The 17,536-nt window shown below is 37.9% G+C and overlaps 1 protein-coding gene across 6 annotated transcripts in view; it reads left to right on the top strand.

Annotated features, from left to right (window-relative positions):
• The window catches only part of DPYD (dihydropyrimidine dehydrogenase), a 628,073-nt gene that overhangs the window by 175,508 nt on the left and 435,029 nt on the right, over positions 1–17,536 (top strand). The window lies entirely within an intron of this gene.

The following is a 17,536-nucleotide window of genomic DNA, read 5'->3' as shown; positions in this document are numbered from 1 at the left end:
AGATTTTTTTTAAAAAAATGTGACAGTTAGATACTAAGTGGTAGTAAGCAGCATCAATTTCATTTATCTGGATGAAGTGAAACTAATACAGAGAATATTGAATGGCACCTGGTTTTAACCTTGATTGTATGCCATACCAAACTATAATCTTTATAGCTCTTTTCAATTTTGTATTCCCTGTAGGAATTGGATCCCAGAGGTTGAGAACCTGTAGTAACTTCTCTTCTTCTTTGAGCCAGTTGGAATTAGCTAGTAGGATATATGCAGCAGAGGCTTTTTGAAGTTGAGATAAAATTTCCATTAAATCCTGGTTTTCTTCTCTCCAGATTGTGTTTATTTATGGTATATATTTTTGTTAGGTTTCTGATTACCTTCATTTCATAGCTTAAAGTGCATGTTGTATTCCTTTCTCCATTGTTATTCTCAGTGTTATTCACATAGAAAGATAATGTACTAAGATGAGCTCAAAGATAATGCCTGACGTACAATTATATCGATAAACTTCCACAGATCAGTATAGGCAAGAACTGGGTCGCCACGGTTCTACTCCAGCCTTTCAATCAGTATACATGTTAGAATTCACCTGGCACTATGAGCATCTATGGATGGGCAAGGGGAGCAGATGACAAAATGTTAATGACAATATCATTATGTGAATCTTTTGACTTACATACTTTCATCAGATGTTGAGATGCAAGGATGTAATGGCAGCACTTGCATGATATTACTGAAAGCAGGACATCATGTTTGTGCCATCACAGTTTGAGGGATCCAGATGTTAATTTTCTCTGACAGAGCAAGGCATTCCCTAATCTTTGGATTCAATCTCTACACTTACTGAGTAGATGGGGAAAGATAATAATGCATATAAGACTGAAGCTTGGATCTTGGCAGGGGTGGATTTCAATTTTTTTTATTACCGGTTTGGTGGGCATGGCTAGATGGGGCATGTGACTGAGTGGGCGTGACCAACTTGATGTCACTCATGCACACTCAGTCACATGGCCCCTCACCAAGCCATGCCCACCGAAATGGTGGCGTAAAGTTTTGATGGGGGGGGGGGTGTTCCAGCTTTCACCCAGAGCCTTGCGCCGCACCAGGAGGCTGAACTTGGAATTTCTTTTTCCCGCTGTTGTGTACTTTGGCAACAGGACAGTTTCTATATGCCTCCTTTTCCAGCCAAAAAGCATGCCTGCAACGGCAGTGGCGACTGAGCGAACTGGTTCGGGAGTGTGGACAGGCTGCCATTACTACCAGTTCGGAAAGGTCCGCCAGATTTTACTACCTCTTTGGGCGAACCGGACCGAACCGGTAGGAACCCACCTTTGGATCTTGGGAGGATCATGATAAGATGTCATCTCTGCAGCCAATGATATGATCCTGTTCTAAATTACAGTTAGTCCTCAACTTACAACCATAATGGAGTTAGGATATAAGTTATGATGGCCATAAATCAAGGTGCCCATATAACCAAGCCCGATTTTATGCCCTTTTTGTTTTGTGGTGGTTGTTGTTAGATGAACAGGGTAATTGTAAAGCAGATCAATGTATTCATATGACTGGGTTTTCTTTTTTTTTACCAAAAAAGCTGAAAACTGGCCAAAAGGTAATAAATTGTGGTCACATGACTGTAAAATGATGCAACTGCCTGTAAAGGTGAGTTGATTGCCAAGTGCCCAATGAATGATCATTTGACCAGAACAGGGTCCCTAAGTAGTTTTTGGTGAGTGTTGCTAAGTAACCAATTGTTAAGTGATGACTACTTGTACTATTTTCCGTGGTTGTCTTTAGAGCAGAAAAATGATAGCTGAGGATTCAGTACCAGATCTGTCAAACCTGGAATATAATTGTGACTTAAATATTATATATTCAAGAATATTGTACCAAATCTGTTCCTGCTATTTTGGTAGATTGACAGTATTATTTATTTCAAAACAATACAGAATTTTAACATATCAGTTCAATCAACTGTGAGAAGTGGGGGGGGGGGGGGACCAAGAGAATGTATCTTTATGATTTATATCATACAGGGGAGTCGTAGAGTTGTATATGCAAGGAATTCTACTGTGGATTCACAGAGACTCAATTTTAACACAGCACAATACAGGAGGCTATATAATGTACTGTATTGCCTTTACTTTGGAAAATGAGAAAGTGCCTTAAATTTTAATATTAATGGTTTTTGATTTATTGAGTACGTTCTCCAGAATCCTTGTTTTCTGGCATATAGTGCATTTTAACTCCGGACTATAACATATCTGGTGGGAGTTTTTGCAATAATGATGCTGTTAATCTTAGAGGTACAAAGCTGTTTTGTTTATCGCTTATTTATTTGTTTGTTTAATTTATATGCCTATATATAATTTTGTATCAGTGTAATGCCATGGAAGTATTAACTAGCAACCTTGTTCCGCTCACATCCTGAGCGAGTAGCAGACTTCAGAGCTTGGACCAGTGCTTGAGATCAAAGAAAAAGCAATAACATAGATGGGGTGGGAGATACTATAGTGCTTCCTCTGTATATATTAACTGTCCACGTGCTAAGAAAGCACCCACAGTTGTAAACAACAGACATGGATGTGGGAGGTATGAGAAAGTACAGTGCTCAGATTCCTACTCCATGTTAGTGGCTTTATCATTGCTTCCTAAACAGGGTCTCCCATGAAATAATAAAGAGTTGGTAGAACTCTCAGGTATTCATTTAAGCGGCTTTCATTATAACACTCCCCCACCCTCTTTCTTCTTTTGCTAGAATATATAGCAAATGCATTCTTTTGTCAGGTATTTAAGAGCTTTATTGTATGGAGTGTGTTTTGCTGGAAAACTACTGTAGCAATCATAAAAGGTCAGGGATTCTTGTTCTCTAAAGCCTGAGGCGTTTCAGATATTTGCCGGGCGTGCACAATATAGTCTCTTCTACATCGCATTTCCTGTAGATTTCAAATTGGCAAGAAAGGGGAGAATACTTTTCTAAGTGGAGAGGGTAATTGAATTGCCAGTCTCTGTGATTCATGCCTCGAAACTCTTGGAGAAAAAGATGCCACTCTATTGTAAATTAGTGCGATTCTGTACAGTCCAGGCCAAAACTTACTTTCATTCCTTTTCATGAAAGAGGATTACATCTCTGCCTCCTAAAGGATGAAGACTCCATTGCTCTGTCTTTCGGGGGGGGGGGGGGGAGGGGAAAGTGCGGGGGGTGTCTCCATAGTCAAGTTCACACAGTTGAACTCTGTCTCAACAGATGAAACATACCTTTAGAAGCCTCATCCTGTGCCTGGTGCTTTGGGCGGTGGGCAAGCCACGGAGAGGAGAAAGACAACAAACATAGAGTTTGCCCCAGTACAGATCATTTGCTACTAAATATCAGATGTGTATAAAAGATTTTTCTGAGAAGCTTGAAGGGATCATAATTTATTCATGCTTTCACCAAGACAAATCTTGTTAAAAAGCAAATGTTTGCTCTGTTGTAAAAGAAGGAAAAGCACATGAAAGAATGCATGGCATCTTCTTATTTATTTCTCATTTGTATTAATAGGACTTGCCCTTAACATGCCAGAGGCTAATATTATCATATCTAAAGGTACATCAATCCTGATATTCAGTTGCCATTGATGTGTGTGTGTGTTTTTTAAAAAGACCCTTTTTTAAGTTACTGAAATGAATAGAAGCCCACCAGGGGTAGTGGTGATTTGGCCTGGGTTGCACAACCAGCAGCGACCTAGGCTGGCCACGCCCCCAAACCGGTTCCCTGATCTCTTTTGCCATTGCTGACATGTTTCTGTGTGTGTGCAGAACAGTCAACTTACAGTCAACTGCGCTTGCATACCAAGTGGTACAGGAACCCACCCTGAAGCCTACATACTACTATTATTAAACTACAGCATATACCAGTGATGGCGAACCTTTTTTCTACGGCGTGCCAGAATTGCGTGCACGCTCGCTACTGCACCCCACCGCGTGCCCACTCAATTCCCCACCCAACTGCGCATGCGCACGTGACACACACACAGAGCATGCATCCCCTCCCTCGTGCCATATACTATTACCTGAATTTCTGTGCTCCATTGATCAATTTCTACTAGTAGGATATTACTGTTGCTATTACATTATTATTAATATACAGTAGAGTTTTAACTTTTGCAGATTCTCAACTAGCTTTAAATATTCTCCCTCTCTGTCCCTCTCCCCCCACCCCTCTTGCTCTTTCTCTCTCTGTGTTATTTTCTTTCAGAATCTATCCTTCAGTTGCGGGAAGATGATACCTAAGATGGTATTCTTGCTTCCCAACTAAATTTGAATTCTTAGGTTTCTGGACATGGGGAAAAAGGAAAGGGAAAGATGGAAGCCAGCATAAATAGGGTTTTGCAGATCCTGCATTTCCCCAAAATTGGTTGCAGAGAGAATATGAGAGGTTGCAGAGAGGGTAGGAAGGGAAATCATCTTGCTTCTACTGAGAAACATTTCTGCCAGAAGAAAAACAATATTGGATTCCACCTGAAAAGCATATTATATCAAAAGAAGGATCTTTCTTGCCATTGGTAAAATAAAGCATCTAGCTTTCCTATTTTGATATTCCTTTAAAAATATTTGCTGGTTACTCGTTTGCAGAGTTTTCATCTATTTTGAAAATGATGAACCTGAGTGAACCACTATTCGTAGCATTTTATTTGTATTAAATGAATCTTCTCATGGATGGTCAGTTTTGTTTCTTTTTCAGGTTTTTGCAAGCATTTATGTCCATATATATCATCCATCATGGTTATTCTTCTGCAATTTGAAAGTAACAAATAATGGTTAGATGAGATAATAATTAGGCATTGCTCTTCCTTGTCCCTTTAGACTATAGTGCAACATGTAATCTCTTTTGTAATAAATCCACTCAACCTGAAATCCTAACCATGTCTGTTCAAATGTGTGGATATGAAAGAATCATCTCACAAATTCCCAAATAGTAAATTTGAGCAATGTGCTCCCTCTGGATTTTGCAGACCATGATAAACTAAGCTAGTTAGCAAATGCTGAACAAAGGTAGCATTACAAACATAATAGATTACAATTATTTCTACTTGTTCAACTAATGTGTAAGACTTATAGGCAAGATTTGCTGGCAAGATTTGTAGACGTATGACATCCTTACTAATCCCCACCACCACCAAAAAATATCCCATTTATTTGAAATGAAACTTTCAAGCTTAATTTAAAAATATCTTAAAAGTACTTCTTATGAGATTAATCACATGAATGTATTTTCAGGTGAGTTGTCTAAGAAGCATGTCTCTGCAGTTCAACATGTAGTTTGTATTCTGTCTCTGTTTATACTGTATAACTTATCTGTCTAAATTGTTTATTAATATGCTTATTACAGATCTTTACATGTAAAAGATAAACATGAAACTATATGAAGATGACTTGAAAAAAAGATAACAGTGCAAAGGACCACACAGATTGAAAAAGAAAAAGATAATTAAAAAACAACTACAGATCTTTAGAGTAGTTACAAACCAATTTAGGAACCTTTCTCTCTCTTTAAAATTACATTATATTCTCTTACGTCCCATATTCAACACTTTTAAATCAGCAAATCATTTTTTTTCCTGATTTCAGTAAAAAAGAACTTATGTGTTTGCATTTTTAAATAAAAGCTATAGGTTATATAACTAATATTTAAAGTAAATAATTTGTGAGGAATGAAATTTTCATAATTGTCATTGGAATTATGCTGTGAAGCTGGTACAGTCAAGACACTGACATAATTTGCACTTTGTGTCAATGCTGGATAGATTTGGGCTCCTCAATTAAACATTATAAATAAACATGTGACAAACTCTGAACGTTAATTAGGATGAAAGAAGATAAGTTGGACTAAACAGAAGAGCACAATAAATTGACAGAGTTCTTTACGGAAAATACACTTAGGGTGTTATTTAATTTGGCCCTTACCCATACTAAGTATATGGTAATTTTGGCATAAAGTCTGACAAATGTATCTTGTTTATCATTTCAAGACAGGTGGAAACTGTACACTTAGTTCTTTCAAACATATACATACAGTAGTTCCTTTCCCTCCTATCTTTTTTGGGGTTTTTTTGCTTAACATTTGCCATGAAAAGATTTCTGTCAGACTTAAAAATCTACACATTTTAGTAGGTCGTGATTGTTTCATTACTCTTGAATAGATAGATTTTAATTTTCTTTATTCTTTTTCTTTCACATCCTGCAAATTTCATTACTGTTTATTTCTTTCACCTATCCACCACAGTTATTTATCCGATTCCCATTTCAAAATCTCTCAGTTCCCATTAGTGGTTAACTATGGCAGCTACTGCTTCTGTGGCTGAGGAAGATGGGACTTGTAGTCCCAAAAAAATCTGGGGCATCAGGTTGGAAAATGCTACTGTGGCTCCTTGTTAATGCAAACTTTTCATTTCACTCCCTCCTTTCATGCTCTCTTTGTCTCTCTTTTTATTTATTACGGTGCTTCCTTCTCTCTTCCCCTTCCCTCTGTTTTGTGTTTAATTCTATCATTTAAGATTTAAAATGTAATGAAACATAGACGTTAGACACAAGAGGGCCTGTTCTCAAAATGACAGCTCAAATTGTGCATGCAAATTGGAGACTGTGTGTGAAAGTCTGTACTCATTTGCACAAGCCATGCGCGCTCATGCATGCCATTTAAAACTGCTACATTTAATTTTAATAAGTGGGGCTTCAAGAAAATGTCTTTAATTTTAGAGGCAGGGTAGATGTCACCTACATGCCACTAAAAATTGTTGCCAAAAATCACCTGCCAGAGTTCAGAAGCAAAATGATACATGGAATCATTAACACGAAGAACGGATTTTTTTTAAAGAAAAAAAACCTTACAGCTTCTATGCACTGAGTTATAATTACATAGAAATATGCATTTTAATTAACCTTTCTAGTAGGATTTCTGAGGCATGGGATTTTTTTTTTTTTAAGTTGAGTTTTATTGAGGTTTTTTTTTCCCCTCCCTGCTCATCTTGATCTTTTTCCAGGTCACTAAGTACAAATGCATTCAAGAGAAAAGTAAGGATGTTGTTAATGTATTTGAAATACTGACTTTTCTTAAGATGTCTATCAGTACTTAATGTATTAGGATGGCTGACAGCTGGTTTCGGTTGCCATAGTGTAATTATGTAGAATAGACTGTCTCTATGACACTGCTTCAATGAAAGAATATCTCGCCTTCTAGATGACAAAGACTAAATGACATTACAAGAACCAGCATACGGTTCTTTTTCTTTAGCTTTGTAAAACTATAGCACTGTTTTGATGACGCAAGTCAAATGATGTGATGTAAAGATCAATGGCTAAAATAAAATGCATATTGATAGCCTGTCATAGCTTCCGTTCATTTGTTCTACCTCTTCTTCTATTGTCAGGAAGCACCCTACTCACAGCATGCTATCTAAAGTAACGTTTAAAAACTCATGATTTGTAACTTCCAAATTTAATAGCACTTAGCAATAATACTTACTTATACACCGCTTCTCAGTGCTTTACAGTCCTCCCTAAGCGGTTTACAGGGTCAGCTTATTGCCCCCAACAATCTGGGTCCTCATTTTGCTGACCTCGGAAGGATGGAAGGCTTGAGCCTGGTAAGACTGCAGCTGACAGTCAGCAGAAGTAGCCTGCAGTACTGCACTCTAACCACTGTGCCACCATGGCTCATAATGCATTCATCATCTTCCTAACTCTGATTAGTTAATTAATTAGTTAGGTTAATGCAATCTCCTGGCATCCTCAAAGACTAATGCTTGTCACTTCAAATTGTCCCCAACCAGGACTTGTTGGACTTATTCCAAGTATAATCTTGTATTTCTTTTTAATCCATCCATCCATCCATCCATCCATCCATCCATCCATCCATCACCTTCTTTTCTAGTTGTTTCAACCATGGTCATTTCTTACAGTGTGTAATCTAATTATAATTTATGTTTGAAGTAAGTAAGGTCTGTTTTCAGTTCATTGCCTTGAGAGAGTAGTTTTTATTTGATGCAAGATTATTATTATTATTATTATTATTATTATTATTATTATTATTATTATTTCATAATTCAACAGTATCTATCTTTTGTTGCTCCCTCTTTCTCATCATCCAGCCTGCACAATTTTACATTATCACCATAGCTTTAACTATCTCATTTTTGTTGCCATGGAAATAACCTTATAGTTCATGATCTGGTATAATTCTTTTTTCACTATGATCAATTTCTTTATTATTCTAGCACACTGTCCATCTTTAACTATTTTTGAGGCCAAGTAAACAAAACACTTTTTTTCTCCCTTTCTGTTCCCACCCCACTTTTCCTTCTTTTTTTCTTTTCCTGCACTTTTTACATTTTTTATTTTTTTCAACATTTTTCTACACCATGTGGATTGTATTAGTTTTATCTGTATACTATAGTCTTCAATAGAATTATTAAGAAGCATGACCTCATTTCTTAAATTATATAATTATCTAAGTTCTCGTATACCTAAAATATTCAATTTAGGCTGTTGTATTTTATGTTTTCCTTGGTTCAGGCTTTCTCATTCTGAAACAACTTTCCTTGAAGCTTAGGGTAGCCATGTGTCACCTCCTCCAAATCTACTTGTGAGTGCTTAGCATTGTTCTCTGGTCACCAGAAGAGTTCTTTCTGGTCTAGGCTCATTATCTGACACCAAAATCTGTCCAAACATTTCAACATGTCAGACTTTATACAGGCCAGTAATGGAACTAAAATGCTGGCAGGGCAAAGACTCAAGAATATAGTACAGCTCGGATAAGGTACTAGCAAAAGCTTTAATGAAGAAAATGGCTACTGAAAACTGGATTCAGCTTCCATGAATGGCAGGCCCCAAATTCAAATCATATATGTCTTTTTCAGATCTTTAGGTCCTAAGGGACTAAAATCACAGAAATGATTGACACTTGTACATTATTATTATAGCAGTCTGGTCTGGTCTTTGGCCCTTTGTTCTAGCCTTCAGATAGCCATTTCCATGCAGTTTTCTTGTCAGCAGTACTGAAGTGATCTGCCCTGCCTGCAGTGATCCCATACCTAGTTGTCTGCAAGCGACTTTAGCTAAATTCAGTGGAGATTTTTAGTCATAATGGTGGAGAATTAATTTGTTTTGCCCTTTAAATCATTAAAATGCATTGGAAAGCATGTATATATAATTTAAGTACATATAAAGTGTACTTGACGTTAAATCAGGGGTGGGTTCCCGCCAGTTCTAACCTTTTCTATAGAAGAGGTTCTACAAATCTGCCGTGCCGTTTAGAACTGGTTCCAGGTCCCTCCCCCTCCCCATCCACACCACCCTTGCCCCGCCCACTGCTCAATGATTGGCTGGCTCACCAATCGCCCCACCCTCATCTAAGAGTCCTATCTAAACCTTAAAGTCTTAAAGCTGTCAAGTTTGAATATCCCTGGGTTTTTTTCCCTAAAGGGTTAGGGGTGCAAGGGTCTTGTAACATGACAGGTTTAAGACTTGCACACTTCAATGCCAGAGTTCCTGAGCCAACATGACTGGAGGAGGAAATCTGGGAATTGAAGTCCACAAGTCTTAAAGCTGTCAAGTTTGAACACCCCTGGGTTGTTTTTTTTCCCTAAAGGGTTAGGGGTGCAAGGGTCTTGTAACTTGACAGCTTTAAGACTTGTGTGCTTCAAATGCCAGAGTTTATGAGCCAACATTTTGGTTGCTAAGCAAGAGCATTGTGAAGTGAGTTTTACCACATTTTACAAGTTGGCCACGCCCACCCAGTCATATGACTGCCAAGCCACTCCCACTAAGTCACATGGCTGGCAAGCCACTCCCACCCAGTCACATGGCTGGCAAGCCACTCTCACAAAGCAGGCCACACCTACAGAAGAGGTTCTAAAAAATTTTGAAACCCACCACTGCGTTAAATGCAAATATAGGTAAAATGCATTGTTTCTTTTTTATTCCCAACACATTGTGCAGACTGTGTCAGATGTTTTTAAAAAGAGATATATTACTATAACAGAACGAATTTGTGCTTCTGCAAATTTGAAAGTTATAGAAGCCAAAACACAGTTTTTCCCCATCCCTGTTCTGGAATCACATGTATGGTATTGTAGTGCCAGTCTATAGTCTTGCCTTCCAACTTCAAAGAAAGCTGCACTGAATACAGTGACATTTGTGTCTGAATAATGTGCCTATCAATATTCCGTTAAGCCATCTTTGCAAAGAATAAGCTACACATTGTAGTTTATTAAACTATAGTTTAAGCCAGCATGGTTCATTGCTCCTTTGCTTCTCTCTTTAAATGGTAAATAAGACAGAAGTGCTTTAATTTGATGTTCATATCTGGGATCAGAGCTTATTGGTTAGAAACCAGCCAAGGTTCTTTATGGATTTAAAATTAATTGAATATCATGACCATCATAATCATGGTGATGATCATCATCATCTTACCCATTGTCTATCTACTATAGAAGGGACGCTATGGCTCAGTGGCTAAGACGCTGAGCTTGTTGATCAGAATGGTCAGCAGTTCGGCGGTTTGAATCCCTAGCGCCGCCTAACAGAGTGAGCTCCCGTTACTTGTCCCAGTTTCTGCCAACCTAGCAGTTTGAAAGCATGTAAAAAAGGCAAGCAGAAAAGTAAGGGCCACCTTTGGTGGGAAGGTAACAGTGTTCCATGCGGCTTTGGCGTTTAGTCATGCCAGCCACATGACGACGGAGACAGCCCTGGCTCTTTGGCTTTGAAACGGAGATGAGCACAGTCCCCTAGAGTCGGGAATGACTAGCACATATGTGCGAGGGGAACCTTTACCTTTATCTACTACAGGGTGAAGGCCTCTTCCGCATGTTTCCAACCAATAAAGTCCTGAGCTTTCTTTTGCCAATTGGGCCCGCAATACTTGCTGGTGTCATTGATCTGTCTTGTTTTAGGTCTCTTTCATGGATGCTTTTTATCAAGTGGAATCCAAATTTTATATATTGACTTGTTAATGAGTAGAACATAATCTTAGGTTTGGATATCATTCACTGTTCTTCCTTCTTTAATGACAACCTGTGGAAATCAGTTTGCTATTTGTTAACTCGGTTTATAGTTTTATAAAACATGTGGTTTAATAAAGTCTCCTTCAAAGTTTAAAAATGATAATGTGGGAAAAAACCCTCAGCAACTGGGTGCTCCATAACAGGAAGCCAAAATAAAGCACACTTTATTCAGTGTCGTCTGGACCTTCTTCGAAAGAAGACTTTGCCAGGACAATGATTTCGAGCTTTTTTGTGATTAAATCTTTGATCTTTGTGTGGAACTAAATCTTTCATCTTTCCTGGATTAAACCAAGCATGTGTGAGGAAGGAATAAAAATATGCTCCTTTGTTTGCAGTAGAAAGTAGGGATGGAGAGTAGAATTGGGGACTATTCTGAAGACTTTTATTTCCAGCTTCTTCTCTTACTGTGTTCATGTATAACAGTCTTAGAAGGAAAGTTTCATTAAAATTAGATAGATTTACTTTTATGGAAGGGCTGCTTTGGGCTCACTGATGGATAATGATAGGCATTCCTTCTATCCTAATTATGTAGAACACAACTTTAGTGATGAAGTGTAGAAGGCATTATATTGGGGGGGATTGCATTATGTATTTGAAAAAAAACCCCTACTGATCAGAAAATCTCTGCTGGGTGCATACATAATATGTGCCGGAACCAGAGGAAAATCTAACTGGTAGGAGCATTTCCTGATAGAAAATGTAATTTCTTCTGGTCTAACAGTTATTGATCCAACATCTTTTAATAGGTTTTTCCAAGTAAAAACATTCTCATTTACATGCATATTATGTAATGCTTCCAAGTGATACATGCAAAGATCTGCCTCTGTCTGCTACCAATTATTGATGTCTGTTTAAGACTGGCTTCTATTCTTTTGGTTACCAAATGTAGTACTTATTGACATTTTGATAAAGGGAAGCGTGAAACATCCTGTCCACTTAGATGCATGTTTGCTGTGGAATTGCCCAACAGAAGGCATTTTGTAAACAAAGCATGAACAGGCATCTGTTAAATTAAAAACATTTACAAAGCATTCTAATATCTAAGGCTCTTTTCATTCATGAATAATGGTAAGAAATGGACCTGTTTGAATAATTGTAATTCATTTCTGGTCCTATCTTGCAGGTACAGGCTTAGAATCCTGCTGCTTACTTCAGTTAAATCTTCTTAGGAGGACCTGGCCCGTATTGAGAGGGCTGTGGTGCCTGCACTAAGCCAGCTGACAGAATTCCTAATAAATAAGAATATGTCTCGCTTGGTCTTTCACAGAGTTCAGAATTTCGCAGTCGTTAACAGGAACCAAAGCAAAGGGAATTAAAATTGAGGAAGATAAGAGTGACCGGGTAGGAAGCTGATTGTAGCTCCATCTCCTCTTGTACAATGCAGTAAATAGGCGCTTTTTATCTTCCCACTTTAGAGCTCAGATAGAATGAGTAACCCAAACTCACTCAACTTTAAGCCTTTGGAAGGGCTAGAATCTGGGTCTCCCCTCCCATTAACACTACACCCTACTGGCATTCTCTTTCTCTCTAACATATGCATATTATTTTATTACATTTATATGCTGCTCATCTCCCTGACAAGGAGAGACTGGGTGGCTTACAAAAAAGTAAAAAAGATAAATATACTATAAAAACAACTTATTTTTTAAAAAACCTATATAAAAATGGATGGTGCTGGGGTGAGATCGATCACCTCATCAATCATCTCTATTGGTGGGTGCCACCGGCAGGACCCCAGGCCAACTGGCAAAATCAGGTTTTGATATTTTTTCAGAAAGCCAAAAGGGTGGGAGCAGTTCTCACCTCCAGTGGTAGAGTGTTCCACAGGACAGGGGCCATAGAAGAAAAGGCTGCTTGATCCCAGCTGCCAGAATTCTTTAGCAGATGTGGTCCATAGCAGATGCCTTTCTGTGAGATGAATGGGGCGGGCGAGTTCCATTGAATTGTTGGTCTCATTAGTCCTATTTATATGATTTTATGCGCAGTTGCATAAGACAATAAGGAAGTGTATGGTAGACATGGTTGTAATGAGTTTCAGTTCTTGTAAAAAAGTTATTCTTTTATTATTTCACATAACCGGAGGAAGATTTGGTTCACAGGCATAAAGACAACTGGTTAGTTCTTATACTGTTGTTTAGATTTTGCTTTTTAATTAATATTAATACATTTCATTGTTTTTGTGATCTTTGAAATAATTTAAAAGTGCTAAAACATACCAGCCACAATGCAGTTCAGAATTCACTTGCTGTATTCTTCTTTAATTTGTTTGCTATATTATTCTTTAATAAAATGGTAGCTCATGATGCATACTTCCCAGTGGTTATATAGTCCATGTAAACTGTACATAATAGGTTTAAATGCAATGAATAATGCATATTGGCATAAATTTAATCACAATAATAACCCAGTAACAGAGGAAAACATTCAACATTTGAATTTACATAATGGAAGAATTCTAATGAAGATGCCACACAAGTAAATTAGTACATGAAAATTTGTCTTTTAACTGTTATATAATTAATTAGTTTTAACAGGAAAAAATAAGCACCTGTTGAATAGGTTGCAGAGAGCATTCTATCAATGCATTGAAATGACTCCACATTTGCATATGCTGATTTGGCATTTATAAGTAAATATCTTTTTAAATTTCAGCTTTAGTGTAAAAGACATCTGGTTTGATATTTCAACTTTCATCATGTACTAAAAGACTCTAACATTCTGACAAATGAATTGAGTTATATTTTCATGCATTGCTTCCTTTAAAATGACAATATGCAGCTTGATGGTTACCATCTAGATTAACTAGGAATGTTAATGTAAGGCAGTTTGCAAGAATGATGGAATAAGACCAGCCCACTCTCCATCTGTTTCTTTTTTTATCATTGTGCCCGAAGCTTTGAAAGCAACTTATTGCTTCACATATTTTAAAATTAATCTTTTCAACAAATATTTTGTCAAAGCTGCTTAATAATTTCTTCCAATTTTCTATTTGTCATAAGAGAGAGTGGACAATTGAATAGAATGTATCTGTGAAGTATAAAAATGGAGAAGACTGGATGTGTATTTCTGGCTCTTTCTTTGTCTCCAGTAGTTGACCAGCTGTGAGTACAGCTGCTTCAAATAATCATAGATAACCAGTTATTTTCTTCCATAAATTTGGAATATTGATTTCTTACTGAACTCAAAATGCTTTCCTCAAACATATGATATTCTTTACACAAAGAGATAAAACAGTCCAGCCTATCAAAAACAGCACCACAAAAATCAGATTAGGAACACAAGTTGAAATAGGGAAGAAAATGGTAAGTGAGCACCTGTCTACCCTAGATGAGTTCAAATCACCAGGACCGGATGGATTACACCCCAGGGTTCTGAAGGAACTGGCAGACGAGATCTCAGAACCACTGAACTATATCTTTCAGAGCTCCTGGAGCACCGGGGAACTGCCAGAGGACTGGAAAAGAGTTGATGTGGTTCCCATCTTCAAAAAAGGGGAAAAAACAGATCCAGGAAACTACAGACCTATCAGCCTGACCTCAATGCAGGAAAGATTCTGGAAAAGATAATCAAGCAATGAATTAGCAAGCACCTAGAAGTAAACAACATAATAGCTAAAACCCAACATGGGTTTGTCAAAAACAGATCATGCCAGACTAATCTTACTGCATTCTTTGACAAAGTGACAAAATTAGTGGACCAGAGGAATGCCATCAATATAGTTTACTTGGTCTTCAGTAAGGCATTTGATAAGGTAGACCATAACCTACTATTAGATAAAGTAGAAGAATGTGGATTAGACAGCATCACCACCAGACAGATTTGTAACTGACTGACCAACTGCACTCAACGTGTAGTCCTCAATGGAACTGCATCTACATGGAGGGAAGTATGCAGTGGAGTACCCCAAGGCTCTGTTTTAGGCCCAGTACTTTTCAACATCTTCATCAATGATGTGGATGAGGGGATAAATAGGGAACTCATCAAATTTGCATGAAGCTGGCAGGAATAGCCAATACTCCAGAAGATAGGCTTAAGATACAGAAGGATCGTGACAAACTTGAACATTGGGCACTATCTAATAAAATGAAATTCAATGGTGAAAAGAGTAAGGTTCTACATTTAGGCAAGAAAAACAAAATGTGCAGGTACAGTATAGGTGGTACCTTGCTCAACAGTAATAATTGTGAGAGGGATTTTGGAGTCCTAATGGACAACTATTTAAATATGAGCCCAGCAGTGTGGAACAGCTGCCAAAAAAGCCAACACAGTTCTAGGCTACATAAACAGAGGGATGGAATCAAGATCACGTGAAGTGTTAATACCATTTTATAATGCCTTGGTAAGGCCACACTTGGAATACTGCATTCAGTTTTGGTAGCCACGATGTAGAAAAGATGTGGAGACTCTAGAAAGAGTGCAGAGAAGAGCAACAAAGGTGATTAGGGGACTGGAGACTAAAACACATGAAGAACGGTTGCAGGAACTGGGTGTGTTTAGTTTAATGAAAAGAAGGACTAGGGGATACATGATAGCAGTGTTCCAATACCTCAGGGGTTGCCACAAAGAAGAAGGAGTCAAACTATTCTTCAAAGCACATGAGGGTAGAACAAGAAGCAATGGGTGTAAACTAATCAAGGGGAGAAGCAACTTAGAACTGAGGAGAAATTTCCTGACAGTTAGAACAATTAATCAGTGGAACAGCTTGCCTCCAGAAGTTGTGAATGCCCCAACACTGAAAGTCTTTAAGAAGATGTTGGATAGCCATTTGTCTGAAATGGTATAGGGTTTCCTGTCTAGGCAGGGGGTTGGACTAGAAGACCTCCAAGGTCCCTTCCAACTCTGCTATTATATTATGTTCATTCATTGCACCAGTCATACAGCATGTAGCTTGTCTTATTACAATATTTGTTATCTCATATGTTTTCATGCAAGCTTCCACTTCTAATTTATCTGGTAGCAAGACTATTTTTCGTATTTTTCAGCCCAGTGTGTTTTCTTGTCTTGTTTATGATTTTTAAACCAGACTCTTCTGGCTTTTAATCTGATTAAACTTCTGACTGAAGCCGGGATCTTCCTGTTGAAACTGCCCTAAGAGGGAAAAACTGAAGAAAGGATCTAGGGCCTGACAAGCACCAGGGAAATCAGGAGATTCAGGCAGTTCAAATGAGTATAAGCTTATTGCAAGCGTAACGTCTCTACAAGAATCTGACCAACTGTCCATTAATGGAAATGAGCGGGAGATAAGAGAGGCATTCAAGGTGTGCTGGACTTGGATCCTTTGCAGGTGCACAGGGATTCTTGACTTATGACATGTTTGACCTCTCCCTTGGGCTCAGCCTGGTCATCTCCTACAAGACCATTGCTACCACTTGTCAAAGTCTATAGAGATTCTCAGTCATCCAGGTCATGGATGTGCCAAAGGTGCTTTTTCCAAAAGGTAACTGGACTTTTTTTTTCCTTCACAGCATTTTGCTTCTCATCCAAGAAGCTTCTTCAGTTCTGACTTCTTCAGAGCTGAAGAGACTTCTTGGATGAGAAATGAAACGTCTTCAAGGGAAACAAAGAAAATCCTTTTGCCTTTTCAAAATGCCTTTTGAAAAAGCACTTTTGGGACACTTGTCAAAGTGAAATAAATATTTAAGCAAGTGTTTGGGGGTTGAATGAAAGGTTAAGAAGCAATGGTTGTTATTTAATATTTTGCTGTTAAAATATTGATCGCCCAAAGAACAACAGCTTTTTAACAGATTGTAAGGAAAATGGCATATGCAAGTAGAAAATGGAAGCCTTTAGCCCCCCCATGCTTGACTAGAGTTTTGTAAGCTGTAGTGTATGTAGCATCTAATAGTCAACCAAACCAAACTATTGTTAGAAAGTCTCTTAAATGGACTCTGCAGAAATAGGTGGGTAGGCTAAGTGTTTGAAGTAGCTCTTTAACTCCTTCAAATTTTCCTGTTACATTTTTTTAATTAATATATCTAGTAGTCTTGCCAATGCATTTAGTTGCTTCTCCTATAAAGATCAGCCACAAATAGAAAAATAAAAACCAAAAGAAGGAAGAAAGTTTGATGAATGAATGGAAATTAATTGCCCTCATGGTTCTCCAACTTGTACCCCCTAGATAAGTTGGATACTTTTAAATTTTTATTTATTTAATTTTTATCCTGTCTTTATTACTTTTATAAGTAACTCAAGGCAGGAGCATGCATAATACTCTCCTCCTTTCCCCCCCACAACAACAGCCCTGTGAGGTGGGCTGGCCTGAAAGAAAGCCAGTCTCCTGGTTTCTAGGCTAGCACCTTAACACAGAACTGACTCCCTATTTCTTAAATAATTTGTCAGGTTTTGTCCAATATACTTGTTGGAAAAGACTGCTCCAATAAGAGCAATATTTGGCATACCTTTCATTTCAGACTGCAGATTTCATGGGCGTGGGTGGAATTATTCACTATATCTTTCCAGATATTGTAAATAATATGTTGGGAGATACAGCACTCAGTTGT

Source organism: Natrix helvetica, assembly GCF_964273705.1.
Source record: "Natrix helvetica genome assembly, chromosome: 3".
Lineage (NCBI taxonomy): Eukaryota > Metazoa > Chordata > Lepidosauria > Squamata > Natricidae > Natrix > Natrix helvetica.
Note: the sequence above shows the minus strand (reverse complement) of the source record. Positions and strands in the feature narration are given on the sequence as shown.